We start from the raw sequence: 15059 nt of genomic DNA on the forward strand, positions 1-15059 counted from the left end.
CCAGTTTTCTTGAGGCATGAGCAGTAGAGTGAAAAAAAACCTGCTTTTTTGTTAAAGTCTGGGCTTTTCCCTCTACTGCACATGTGCATGTGGCACAAAGACAGAAGCAGGAAGAGGATCACTCGCTTGCAGGTCCCTGGGCCGGTGCAGTTTTCTGATAACAGGAGCATCGGCCTGGGGAGTATCCGGTAAGTGATTACAATCACTGGGGTGTTCCTAACATTTGGCGCCCAGTGTACATTTCCTTCACCTTTAAGTGTTGAGATGAATGCACACCAAAATAACTGAAAAGTTTCTTTTTTAGGTTGTGGGAATTAGAGAAGCAAAGCAAGCAAATAAAGAATTACAAAGACCTTTCTCACGTGTTAGGCAAGTGGATAAGTGATACAAAGCACAAGCAAGATTCCCTAGAATCCATCAAACTGACAGATGCGATCACTGTTTCAAGATGCATAAGTGACCAAAAGGTACTAAACGCGCATTTTATTTTTTTTATTTAATTGTTGCATCTATTGATAGTTTTCCAAACTGTTGAAAATTTTTGAAGCAGTCACCATTGTCTTGCTGTTAATAATCCAACCACAATCCTTATAATTAGTCATAGAGCCTAGTAAGTTCCTAGTCTTTAATAGGGCAAATTGAAAAGTCAAGTAAAAACATTTTATGTGAAGCCAACAACATGTAGAAAATTTCCCTGCAGACATGACAATGGTTAGGTAATTACACTGTACATGATTGAATTGACAAACATTTCATCTAATGTACTAATTTATGTTAGCAAGAAGCCTTAAAAATATATATTCTGTAAGTCACAATACTTTAAAGAAACACTGTTATTGGAAAAAAAAAATTTTCAAAACGAATCAGTTAATAGAGCTTCTCCAGCAGAATCCTGCATTAAAATCTGTTTTTAAAAAACAGGGTGCCACAGCCATGTGACCTGTGCTCTGATAAACGTCAGTCACACTTTACTGCTGCATCACCCCCCTCCCAGCACCTGATCAGCAGAACAATGGGAAGGTAGCAAGATAGCAGCTCCCATTAGAATAGCACTCAGTAGTAAGAAATCGAAGTCCGGCTTGGGACTCTTCCAGTTATATAGGAGTAAGAGAAACAATAGGTTACCTGAAAGCAGTTATAATATGTAGAACTTCTTCTGGCTCCTTCTGAAAGCTCACAATGCCCTGAGATGGCTGCCTACACACCAATATTACAAATTTAAACCAAATACATTTGTTGGTTCAAGAATACAATTTTAAATAGTTGAGTGAATTGTTTGCTATGTAAACAGTGTAAAAACAGTGTATAAATTTTAGAGCTTCGTTTTGTAGCTGTAATATCGTAACATCTTTTGGGGTAACAATGTGCTCTGTGTTGTTAATTTAAAATGCTGTGTATTCACATCCATTATAAATGCTCTAATTTTAATAAATAGCAAATGCCTTACACAAAAGTTCTCCTTGTTTATCAAGGTCACATATGAGCAGATCTTTTCCAGTCTGGAGAAATAAACAGATTTTCTCTGGTCAGTAGAGGACTGTATTGATGTGATCTTCTAACCTGCCCAGCAGGATGATTTTCAGGCAGATTCTGGTCAGATAGGCTGCCCATATGCTTTCATACATGGGCCAATAAGGTGCTGACTTGGTGTGGAGGGGCCCAGCCCATATATCCCTGTAATATAAATTACATATATGCTTGAATGTGTGTCAAGAAGTTTGTTGAATAATGACTTAAATTTCTGTTAAACAGGCTTTGAATGCTGAAATTCACAGCAAAAGAGATAAAGTTGAAGAAGTTGTAAAAACTGCAGACATATGTGCATCAGGCATTAAGGTAAGCCAATAAGTGGTGTTTGTGGGCAAATGCAATATCTAAAAATGTCATACTGTATGAAAGAAATTAATTTTCTACTAGTGGTATATCTTCAGGGGCCCAAGCCCCTCAGCAAAGATGTTTTGGGCCCCCAGCCCAAATGTGCATGTGATTCCTTACCCTCTGTTTGTCCCCATTGGACCTGCTTTATGCTAGGCCCAACTGTAGGCCCAGGGTCAGCAACTGCTAATTTATTACACTAATAATAACACATACAAGCCATAAATAGCACTCTTTATGGCGCACTGCAATCATCTATGGATAAAGTCTGACAAATACAATCCTGTTATGCACTATGACAGAAAAAAATACGTGAATACCAGACATTGGCCATATTACTTAAGGATTGTTTGGGAATGCTCCCTTCCCAAGTGATTTAAATGAATGGTAAGCAGTTGATAGTAGGCAAGGAAGGTTGGGCCAGTGTGTTTTTTCTTAGAGTATATATGAGGTCAGAAGTTTGCAAGTGCCATGACATTTTGCCTTTCTAGTAGAATGGAAAAACCTACACTTTATTTCATCTGCACTTTTCAGTACATGCATTTTTTATCTATACCTTGCTCTTTATTTGTGTACTTTCATAAATACTGTACACAAAAAGGTAATTATATTTTCATGGTTACATGAACCAGATATATTCATAATATATCTCTGGATTTCAGGATTATGAACTCCAGTTAGCATCCTATAGCTCTGGTTTGGAAACACTACTCAATATCCCCATCAAAAGGACAATGGTGCAGTCCCCTTCAGGAGTGATAACACAAGAGGTAAGTACAACCTTGGAACATTTTAACACATTATATGAGGTCACAAGACCTCATATACCCTGCCAGTATGGTGCAGTTTTATGTGTGTACGGGGACAGAAAAATAGATCTGCTTTTCTTTATCTTAATTAGCTCACTGAATCCTAAAGATATATACTGAAATATAAATATTTCAGGTGTGACTCTTACAAACGTATACGCTAAAACAAAAATGTACTAAAAATACAGGTATAATCAAATCCAGATTTCACATTTTGATAAATATATTATATCTGTAAACAGAAGGTAAATACCTTGTGCAACTTTTGGTGAATAGGTTATGAACTACTTTTCAAATACATGTAAAACCTGATACATTCTTGTAGAAACCAGGATGTATAATACATGAATAATACTGAATTAATAGATTAATATGAATATTGATGCATTAATGTGTATAGAACACATGGGCTTTAGGATTTAAATTAAGCATCTGAATTATCCTTTGCTACATAAGACATATATGACATTCTACGAACACCCTGTAATTGTTGTATTCTATTTATTTTGTAGTCTGCTGAGATTCAAGCACGTTACATTGAGCTCCTTACCAGGGGAAATGATTACTACAGACTTCTGCATGAACTATCAAAGAGCTTGGAAGACTTAAAGGTATCATAATGCATCAATATAATGTATCAATATGACCCTATCAATGGGTCATAATTCAGTTTATCTTGTTGGCTTATATTAAAAAACAATTACTTTGTTTTTTTAGATGAAAAATACTAGAATTGAACTTCTAGAGGAGGAGTTGCGGCTTGCAAGAGATGCAAATTCAGACAATTCTCAGAAAAATAAATATCTTGATCAAAATCTTCAAAAGTATCAAATTGAATGCAATGAATATAAGTCCAGAATCCTTTTGCTAGAGGATATAAAGAGAAAGGCAGAAATGGATGGCAGTTCTGCCAAGCAGAATTTAGAAAAATACTACAGCCAGATAACTGAGCTTAATGACAAGATAACTCGATTAACATATGAAATTGATGATGAGAAAAGAAGGAGAAAGGCACTGGAAGACAGGTGTGAGATGCAGAAGAATGATTTTGACCAAATGCAGAAGAAAAAACAAAATGACCTTGATGCTATTAACAGACAAAGGCTGGAGACTGAAAAGATTTATAAGGAGAAGGAGTATGAAATAGAGAGATTGAAGATTCTTCTTCAGGATGAGGGCCAGAGGAAGCGGGAGTATGAAAATGAGCTATCAAAGGTAAGGAAGCAGTATAATGACGAAATCAGTAGTTTGAGGACCAAGTATGAATCAGAAATAACTATTACGAAGACAACAATTCAGCAGATATCTGCTCAGAAGGAAGAGGACACATATGACCTAAAATCCCAGCTAGAGAAACTTGCTCGGGATAACAGAGACCTCACAGCAGAAATTACAAGAATGAATGATGGTATGGCTCAAATAAATGAGCATCGTAGGAAAGCAGAAGAAGAGGCCTTCCAGCACAAAGCTTCTGGTTCTGAACTATCCCAGAGAAAGCAGCATTTAGAAACTGAGTTACAAAAGTTAATTACTATCCACTCAGAAGATACTGCAAGATATAAGATATCTCTAGAGGAAGCTGCTAGGACAATACAGGAGAGAAATAGCGAGGTTGAAAAATTGAAGTACCAACTACAAGAGGAGGCTGCACGACAGAGGCATTATGAAAATGAACTTGCTAAGGTAAGAAACAATTATGACGAACAGCTTATAAATTTAAAAAACAAGTATGAGACAGAAATTAACATCACAAAAACCACAATACATGAAATAACTGTTCAAAAAGAAGATAATATTGGTGAGTTCAGAAGACAAATGGACAATTTAGCAAAAGAAAAAAGAGATTATCTGGCAGAAGTCGATAGACTGAAAGCCACTATATCACAAATGACAAATAATCTCAGGAAAACAGAAGATGATGTCCACCAGCAGAAATCCTACACATCTGAGATATCTCGGAAAAAGCAACAGCTAGAGATTGAGCTCCGACAAATCAATGATCTTAAAAATGATCTAGAGCAAAAGTCCAAAAAATCACTAGAGGATGCTGCCAAAACTATTCAGGATCGTAACAAGGAAATTGAGAGGCTGAAAAAGATCATAGAAGTTGAAACGGAGCAAAGAAAAAAAATGGAAGATGAAAATGTCAAATTGCAGAGAACGCAGTATGATCTACAGAAAGTCAACAGCAGTGCCACAGAGACCATAAACAAACTGAAAATTCAGGAGCAAGATTTAATACGGCTTAAAGCAGATTATGAAAAATTATCTCTTAAAGATCAAGACAAACAAAGTGAAATTTTCAGACTTCAAACCAACTTGAAAGAACTACAAACACAGAAACTCAAACTGGAAGAGGAGATAAACAGACAAAAGAGAATTGCAACAGATGAACATACAACTAATAAGAAATTAGAAGATGAGCTGGAAAGCTTGCGGAGAACCAGCAGTGAACAACTAAAAAAGATCACACATCTAACACAGCAAATAGAACAAATTACTGTTGTTAAAAAGCAAACCGAAGATGATCTGAGACAGCAGAGGGAATCTTTAGATAGTCAACTCAGGGACAAACAGAGAAACATTGATGAGCTGAGCAAACTGGTCGCTGAGGTGGAAAGTCTACGTCGGCAGCTACATGTAGAACAAGAAAATTTAAGGCAGGCTCATGGGCGTAATGAGCATTTACAAAAGACAGTTGAAGAGCGAAACAAAAGCCTAAATGAATGTAAAATAGAGATAGAAAGGCTTCAGTCAATAACAGAAAATTTGACCAAAGAACACTTAAGGTTAGAAGAAGAGTTGAGATACCTAAGACTGGAACATGATGAGGTGAAGAAAAGCAAAGACGAGGTGGATGGTGAAAAAAGTGCAACTATTACAGAATTAAAGAACCAGCTGCAAACAAGCAACAAACGCTCATTGGAGCTACAGGGCCTGATAAATGAGTTACAGAAAGAGAGACAAAATTTGAGACAGGAAATTGAAAAATTCCAAAAGCAAGCACTAGAGGTATTCAAATACAAACGCACTTAATTGATATTTTGTCAGATCTAGACATGTATATTTATTGATCTATTTCCTACTAAAGAAAAGATAAGGTATTGATTTAATAACATTTAGGTTTTTATCTTTATCCTTTAAGCAGCACTTGTCTCTTTATTGCACATTGTACTTTTATGAGTATTTTTATTTATAAAACAATAGCTAAACTAAATATCCTTGCTATACAGTTACACAAAAGGAAGGGTCAATAATAATAGTTAATAATAATTTCTTTTACATTTAAAACAAAATTAATTTGATTATTTAGCCCAAAACATGTTTATGATCAGCTAAATATTGCAGCACTGCAGACATCAGCAAATGAAGATATAAGCCATATTAATTGCAGGTTTGTGAGCCATTATCAGGAAATCCATTATTCATAATGTTCTGAAATACCACAGTTTCTTACGTTTCATACTTAATAACTTAATACTTAATAACTAATCTAACATAAATCCATGTTGGTGCCAAAATAATCCTATTGGCTTGGTTTTATTTTTACATGTCCTTTAGAAGCCTTAAGGAATGTTGCTACATATTATGGAAAGATCTCTTATCCAGAAATTTCCAGGTTTCAAGTATTTCAGATAATATTTACCTGTATTTTGTCATATTATCTTATTATATAGTGCTAGATCTCTGGCTATTATTTGTTTATCCATCCCCACTGCAGTGCTTCTTGGTTTCTGAAGCTGCTGATGCTGGAAACCTGTTGAAGTTCTCTCTGTAAGAACTTGGCAGCAGAAAATATAGATGTAACACTATTTAAAATTAAATAGGTGTAAAATATTTAAATAAAAGCAAATAAAAATACCTAGTAACTTACCTATAGAGATAAAAACAGAAATATATAATTATTATAGAGGTTAAAGTTTAAGGAAGTTAACTCATAGTGTGATTAATTTATAGTACTTGTATTTCATTAAATATTATGTGTGTAATACACTGTCGGAAAATCCATAATAATCTTTCAGTCAATTATGTGTTTGTCAGTTAACTCTAATAAATTTGCGTTTTGCACATATTTTAACCCTACAGTATGTATATTCGCTTTTAATCACTTCTAACTTATAAAATCATGTTTAACCAAATGTTAATCTACATTACTTCTTATATCTTGCTGATCACATTAAACTTTTTTTTATTTGTCAAATTATTTTTTCTTTTCTGTGTTGATCTTTTTTGTAATTACATCATGTTAGAATAATTATTGCAGGGAAATACACTGTAGAAAGAATGTGTTTTTCCGGTTGCATTATGCTTCTGTTTACTGTTTGAAATAATTTAAGGCTAGATTTGCTAAACCCCCAAAACTGTAAAAACAGAAACATAATTTTATTAGACAGAAGTACTACATTATTTAGACCTTGACTGGATATTTTTAAAATCCATAAAATTTTAGTTGTGTATACCCTTGACTGCATTTTTACATTGGATAAAATTCATATAATGATTTTGGGCTTTGGTAAATCTAACTAAGTATTGCAGTAGCTTTATATGTTCCTTTTGAAATGCAGGCACTTTGTTACTTATCATTAAACTAACAGCAAACAAACCTGGTAGTTATGAATAGCTTACATAACACAAAATAACAGAAGAAATGTAATAATGCTAATAACTGGAAATTTTCATTACAACAAACTATATTCCTCAAACTTTTTTCTCTTATCTAGGCATCCAGTAAGATACATGAATCCAGTAGCAAGTGCTCTGAAATTATGCAAGAAAAGGAAAGCCTTCTAATGAAAATAAAGCTTTTCGAACAAGATAAAGTAAGACTGCAGAGACTAGAAGATGAACTTAACCGAGCCAAGGCAGCATTAGATTCTGAAACTAGATATAAGCAGCGTCTGGAGGAAGAAAAAAACCAAATCCGAAATGATTTTAACCAATGGAAAAGTCAGTTTACTCGCAAAGAAGAGGATGTGAAGCGAATAGAAACTGATCTTGATAGGTGTGAGAGAGATAAGTTTGGACTTAAAAGTGAAATTGAGAGGCTACAGGCAGAGATAAGGTCCATTGAAGAAGGGTACAGGCGTAAATTAGATGATGTCAACAGGACAATGAAAGCACAACAACTAGCGCTGGAAAGTGAATTGGAAAATCTTAGGAGACGTCCACCTGGATCAATTAAGCAAACTCAGACAGATGAGGACATGTCAATTGATCCCTCTAAATTTTTATTTGATGGGCTACGGAAAAAGGTTACAGCACATCAGCTGCTTGAGTGTCAAATAATAACTAAAGCGACATATGAAAAATTAATTAAGGGGCAAAAATCTGTTGAAGAGGTTGCTGCAGAGGTAGAGCCCTTTCTGAAAGGTGCTGGGGCAATAGCTGGGGTATCTGTTACACCTAAAGAAAAATATTCACTGGTGGAAGCTAAACGTAAAAAACTTACTTCACCAGAGAGCACAGTAATGCTTCTCCAGGCCCAAGCAGCTACAGGAGGAATAATTGATATTGAAAGAAATGAAAAGCTAACAGCAGATCATGCCCTGGCTAGAGATCTTATAGAATACTCGGGTAAAGAGGCAATTTATACTGCAGAAAAAGCTATAACTGGCTTTAAAGATCCATTCTCAGGAAAAATTGTTGGCGTTGGGGAAGCCATTAACAAAAACTTAATTTCACGGGATGATGGCATCCGACTTCTAGAAGCACAGGTAGCTGCGGGAGGAATAGTAGATCCAGTAATCAGTGTCTACATACCAGTAGCTATTGCACTATCTCGTGGCTTGATTGATCAAAATCTATACAAAATCTTAAATGATCCCAATGATGATGCTAAGTATTTTATTGATCCTGTCTCTAAGAAAAATATCAGTTATGCTCAGCTTAGAAAAAAATGCAGAGTTGAACCTCATACAGGATTTTTATTGCTACCTGTAATGAAGAAAAGCCTTTCATTCCCGGGTATTCGACACCCAGTTCCAATGGATGAATTAGTTCAATCTGGAATTATACGACCTGATACAGTGGATCAACTAGAATCTGGTCAGATAACTGTCGAGGAAGTCAGTGAGCGCATTAAAGATTTTCTACAGGGGTCGAGTTGTATTGCTGGCATTTACAATGAAGCTACAAAAGAAAAACTAGGATTCTATGATGCAATGAATAAGGGTTTGCTGAGGCCTGGGACAACACTTGAACTTCTAGAAGCCCAAGCAGCAACTGGGTTCATTGTGGATCCTGTAAATAATTTGAGACTTCCAGTGGAAGAAGCACACAGGAGGGGGCTTGTTGCAAATGAATTCAAGGATAAGTTATTATCTGCTGAAAGAGCCGTCACTGGGTACAAAGATCCAGAAACAGGCAATATCATATCTTTGTTTCAGGCTATGAAGAAAGAACTGATTGAGAAAGGCCATGGCATTCGCTTGTTGGAAGCTCAGATTGCCACTGGTGGAATTATTGATCCCAAAGAAAGCCACCGTTTGCCAGTTGATGTTGCATATAAACGTGGTTATTTTAACCAAGAGATGAATGGGATTCTTTTAAGTCCTGATGATGATACCAAGGGCTTTTTTGATCCAAATACAGAAGAAAATTTGACATACCTTCAACTAAAAGAAAGGTGCATTGTGGATGAGAAAACAAATCTTTGTTTGTTGCCTCTGAAAGAGAAGAAGAAGGCAGTTCAAACATCCCAAAAGAATACCTTGAGAAAACGCAGAGTTGTGATAGTAGATCCAGATACTAACAGAGAAATGACCGTGCAAGAAGCTTACAAAAAAGGTCTCATCGATTACAATACCTACATTGAACTTTCTGGACAGGAGTGTGAATGGGAGGAAATAACCATTACAGGTTCAGATGGCTCAACAAGAATTGTCCTTGTTGACCGAAAATCCGGAAACCAGTATGATGTTCAAGAAGCAATAGAAATGGGCATGATCAACAAATCTCAACTTGATCAGTATCGTGCTGGTTCCATAAGCCTTACTCAATTAGCAGATATGATCTGCAATATAAATCTCAGTGATGATGTGTTAGTTTCCTCAAGGCATGATTCATCATCTTCTCCTAGGCTTCGTACCAGTTCATGGTCAAAAAGTGGCTCATATTCAGATACATTAGAGGAGACAAGTCCCATTGCAGCCATATTTGATACAGAAAATATTGAAAAAATCTCTATATCAGAGGGTATTAATCGTGGAATTGTTGACACAATTACTGGCCAGCGCTTACTAGAAGCACAGGCCTGTACAGGGGGAATTATTAACCCTGTCACAGGCCAGAGATTGTCCCTTCAAGATGCTGCTGCACAAGGTATAATAGATCATGATATGTTGTCAAGATTAAAACAAGCTCAAAAAGCTTACTTTGGATTTGATGGAATCAGAGGTCAGACAAAATTGTCTGCAGCAGAAGCAATGAAGGTAAACTGGCTGCCTTATGAAGCTGGGCAACGATTCCTTGAGTTTCAGTACATAACAGGTGGTCTAGTTGATCCAGAAACGCAAGGAAGACTGACAACTGAGGAAGCCATCAGAAAAGGTATGATTGATGGCCGAGCAGCACAGAAACTTCGAGATGTGAACAACTATCCTAAAATTTTGACCTGTCCTAAGACTAAACTAAAAATATCTTACAAAGAAGCAGTTGATAGATCTATGGTTGAAGACAAAACAAGCTTGCGGATGTTGGAAGCAGCTTCAGTTTCTTCTAAAGGGATTAGCAGCCCATACAATATGTCCTCTGCCCCAGGATCACGTTCAGGATCTCGATCTGGTTCTCGAAGTGGATCACGTAGGGGGAGCTTTGATGCTTCTTCTGGCTCATCGTCCGTACAGTCATCGTACAGTTTTTCTCAAAATATTTTTAGTAGCAGTTCTTCAGGAGGAATTTAGTGGTTAATGGGCTTTAATAGTTTCTTTATTTGTATGATTTGTCTAAAAAAAAGGAAGGGAGATTGCTTTACTTTTAATCTTCAACATTAAATGTATGGATTATGCTTTCAACAGCACAATGCTCTTTTTTTTCTAGACCCGTCAAAATTGAATTTGTTTAATATATTTTATTTAGAGGTGTCTAATTTGTATTCTGGCATAAACTTGCTGTATCTTTTCTATATGTTGATCCAATGTGGTTTAAAATACTCCTGTGTGATCAATGTAAAATTTAGATATCAGTTTTGTAATGCAAATTTAAATTGCAAATGTATTTGGAGTAATTGCTTCACCTTGTACAAAAACTCCTTATAAATAACAGAGAATAATGCTCACTGTGCCAGATGCAATTCCTGATGGGGTCCCATTTTATCCACCCATAAACTCCAGCAGCAAGACCGAAGAGGTGCACTTTAGCACACAAAAACTAAACATATAAAGGAAAGGCTGTACACAAACTGGTGTACTTGTATGCTTTTAAAAAACAACTCAAAACTCATACCACCCTCTCGTGTGCAGCCTCACTGTGTTCTCTCTTTTATCATTTAACAATGCAGTTTGACTACATGCAACAAATACTGGCCTTCTTGATTACAATGATTTTGGAGTGCCTTGAAATGCATTTAAAACCTTAAACATAATAACAGCTCTGACAGAGTATTAAGACACAGTGCAGTGTTAAATTCCTGGTACAAATGCCCCATTTAGACAGTTAAGCCCCAGATATCACTCTACTGATTATACGGGCTGCTAGGTAACCTGTTCTCCCAGCCAGTGGTGTCAAATGCACATGCACCAGTTACTGACTGCCCTGGGTCAAGAATTGTCTTTAATAATGTCTGTCTTTGCCATTATTGCACTAGGGCTTTATAACTCTTTCTACCATTTTACTGCAAGGTTATATGCTTTCCGTGTGGTGTCCTGGGCAGTTACATATATTTTTGTACTCAGCTTGTTTGTTATTTGTCATGCTGGCAATAAACTTTATACCATTTGAGGCACTTGTGTTAAGCATTTTTATGTCTGTAGGTTGGGGTACAGAATAAAGAAAGTCATTTTTAACCTCCATGCACCTAACATGTCATATTACCTTAACAGGTTTCTTAGTTTTTTGTGCATGCCCATTAAAGGAGACATATCCTATAAAAATTAACAATGTACCAGGGAATTGTACTCCTCTAGATATAGAAGGATTGTGCTAAGAAAGTTGTATTTTGGACTGATTTATTGAGGAATTTGCCCAAAACCCCACTAGCCCCGCCCATCCATTTCACTTCCTGCTGACTGAATTCTCTGGATGAGCTGGGGAGCCGGCGGCCCTCAGTACACTGAACTGTAGGATAGAAACCAATCAGCATCTAGGCTGACCTGATAGGGAACTGAAGCCTGTCTGTGCTTGTGTGACTGCAGGGCTGTGATTGGCTCTCCCCCTTATACTGAGCTTCTGGCAGGGCCGTTAGGACACGCCCACCCCTCATTTCTAACTCTGGCAGAGAAGTAATATGATCTACAGGGAGCTCCAATAAAGGGGCCATTTTTACAGATAGGATTAATTTTTAGCACAAAGTGAAACCAGCACCGTATATTATTCATAATTGCCTAAAAAATTAGGATTTTTCCCATTTATCCAATATGTCTCCTTTAAGGCATGTTCAATGATTTTCTGCAATCATACGTGTTATAAGATATGTTGTGCTGAAATCTGGTAAACCTTGTAACTACAGTTGTGTTCAGAATAATAGCAGTATGTTTAAAAAATGAATAAAGCTCAAAATCCTTGTAATAGCTTATATTTCCAAACACACAAATGCATTGGGAACACTGCACATTCTGATCCAAATCAAAACATGAAGAAAAATGTATCAAATATGTGTTATTCCTTCACAGAGAGTGAAGAAAAGGGAATATTAGCAGTGTCTGCATTCTTCCTTACAAACTCGAACATTCACTGTATAAATGTTTCAAGATTTTGCTTTTCTTTGAATCACTGAACTAATATTTAGTTGTATAACCACTGTTTCTGAGAACTGCTGCACATCTGTATTGCATGGAGTCCCCCAATTTTTGCCAAATTGTAACCTCTTTAGCACTTGTCTTATATTCAACAATGGGACTCACAGGTAACTTTAGACCTTCTTTGATCTTCCTGGAGCTGATCCGAGTCCAATCAAGTTTTTAATTAAAGTACGCTGTTCTTCTGAACAATGTCTGGAACAACCCATTTTCAGAGAGAAATGCACTATATCCAGCATGCACAACATTTGCTGCCTTCCTTCCTTAAATAAGGGCTGAAATTGACACCTGTTTTTTCAAAGAATGAATGACATAATTAATTGAACTTCACACTGCTATTTTTTAGAACAATAATCTGTATAACTGAATCAATTAATGATTTAGTTACACAGAATCCGCAGCATGCATGTCATGACAACTGGGTCTGTTGGTTTTTTATTACTCTACTACACCTACTTGTAAATTATTTGCTATGTACAAATAATTTCTACTAAAACCAGTGATCGATCAGGTTAGTGATGTTCGACTGCTATAATTCTGAACACAACTGTATATAATGTGGTTACTAAAGGTGGCCATACACGAGGCGATTTCGCTCGTTGTGCGATGAACGATTATATCGACAAACGATCGTATGGCGATCGAGTTCCCATACGATATGCCATCCACGGGCAACGATAATTCGGGAAAGATTTTGTCGCATCATTATCGTAAAATACCTACGATCGTACATCTACGTACGATCGATGTCGTTGCTGGCAATCGTGACATGCGCAGAGAACAATCGTTGAAAGACAAATGTCTGACACTCACACCAACTGGCAGATTTTATCGTTAAACGACCAAAATTTTTAAACCTGGCCGATCGATTTTGGGGACGATAATGTCGGCTCGTTTAGTGGGCCGACGATCGTTCGTACACCACCAACTATACGATAACTTAACGATAGCATCGGATCGTTCGGGAATCGGTCGTTTGTAAGTAAAAAATCGGTCCGTGTATGGCCACCTTTAGAGAACACATTTATCTCTATTTTTTATATAGTAACCCAGTTAAATTTTGGGTATTTTGTGGGGATTTGAACCACTAATATGTTTATATAGTTACATAGTTACATAGGGTTGAAAAAAGACCAGAGTCCATCAAGTTCAACCCATCCAAGTAAACCCAGCACACCTAACCCACACCTACCAATCTATACACTCACATACATAAACCACACATACAACCACCAACACTAACTGTAGATATTAGTATCACAATAGCCTTGGATATTCTGATTGTTCAACTCATCCAGGCCCCTCTTAAAGGCATTAACAGAATCTGCCATTACCACATCACTAGGAAGGGCGTTCCACAACCTCACTGCCCTCACTGTGAAAAACCACCTACGCTGCTTCAAATGGAAGCTCCATTCCTCTAATCTAAAGGGGTGGCCTCTGGTGCGTTGATTGTTTTTATGGGAAAAAAGAACATCCCCCATCTGCCTATAATCCCCTCTAATGTACTTGTACAGAGTAATCATGTCCCCTCGCAAGCGCCTCTTTTCCAGAGAAAACAACCCCAACCTCGACAGTCTAACCTCATAGTTTAAATCTTCCATCCCCTTTGCCAGTTTAGTTGCAGTCTCTGCACTCTCTCCAGCTCATTAATATCCTTCTTAAGGACTGGAGCCCAAAACTGCACTGCATACTCAAGGTGAGGCCTTACCAGGGACCTATAAAGGGGCAAAATTATGTTCTCATCCCTTGAGTCAATGCCCTTTTTTATACAAGACAGCACTTTATTTGCTTTAGTAGCCTGGAATTAGAGAACTTGTTATCAACAAAAACCCCTAGATCCTTCTCCATTAAGGAAACCCCCAACACACTACCATTCAGTAGATAGTTCGCGTTTATATTATTTCTACCAAAATGCATAACTTTGCACTTATCAACATTGAACCTCATTTTCCAGTTTGCTGCCCAGTTTTCCAATTTTGTCAAATCGCTCTGCAAAGCGGCAGCATCCTGCATGGAACTTATAGTTTTGCATAATTTTGTGTCATCAGCAAAAATAGAAACAGTACTCTCTATGCCCACCTCCAGGTCATTAATAAACAAGTTAAAAAGCAAAGTACCAAGGACTGACCCCTGCGGTACTCCACTAACCACACTGGTCCAATTAGAAAATGTTCCATTTACCACCACTCTTTGTAATCTATCCTTCAGCCAGTTCTCTATCCAATTACAAATATTATGTTCTAGGCCAATATTCCTTAATTTGATCATTAACCTTCTGTGAGGTACTGTATCAAACGCTTTAGCAAAGTCCAAGTAGATGACATCAACTGCCATTCCAGCATCGAGGTTCCTACTCACCTCCTCATAAAAGGCGACTAAATTAGTCTGGCAAGATCTGTTACGCATAAAACCATGCTGG

The 15059-nt window shown here is 36.9% G+C and overlaps 1 non-coding gene across 3 annotated transcripts in view; it reads left to right on the forward strand.

Moving 5' to 3' along the window:
* The window catches only part of dsp, a 39965-nt gene extending 28340 nt beyond the window's left edge, over positions 1 to 11625 (forward strand). Inside the window, exons 19-24 of one of the 3 annotated variants that reach the window (XR_001171073.3) lie at positions 305 to 467; positions 1753 to 1836; positions 2538 to 2645; positions 3197 to 3295; positions 3402 to 5696; positions 7406 to 11625. This is a non-coding gene — a transcript (desmoplakin). The remainder of the gene's footprint in view (positions 1 to 304; positions 468 to 1752; positions 1837 to 2537; positions 2646 to 3196; positions 3296 to 3401; positions 5697 to 7405) is intronic. The other 2 variants (XR_004223205.1, XR_004223206.1) reach the window with 2 other exon arrangements.
* Positions 11626 to 15059: the final 3434 nt, after the last annotated feature.

Source organism: Xenopus tropicalis, chromosome 6 (genome assembly GCF_000004195.4).
Source record: "Xenopus tropicalis strain Nigerian chromosome 6, UCB_Xtro_10.0, whole genome shotgun sequence".
Classification (NCBI taxonomy): Eukaryota; Metazoa; Chordata; class Amphibia; order Anura; family Pipidae; genus Xenopus; species Xenopus tropicalis.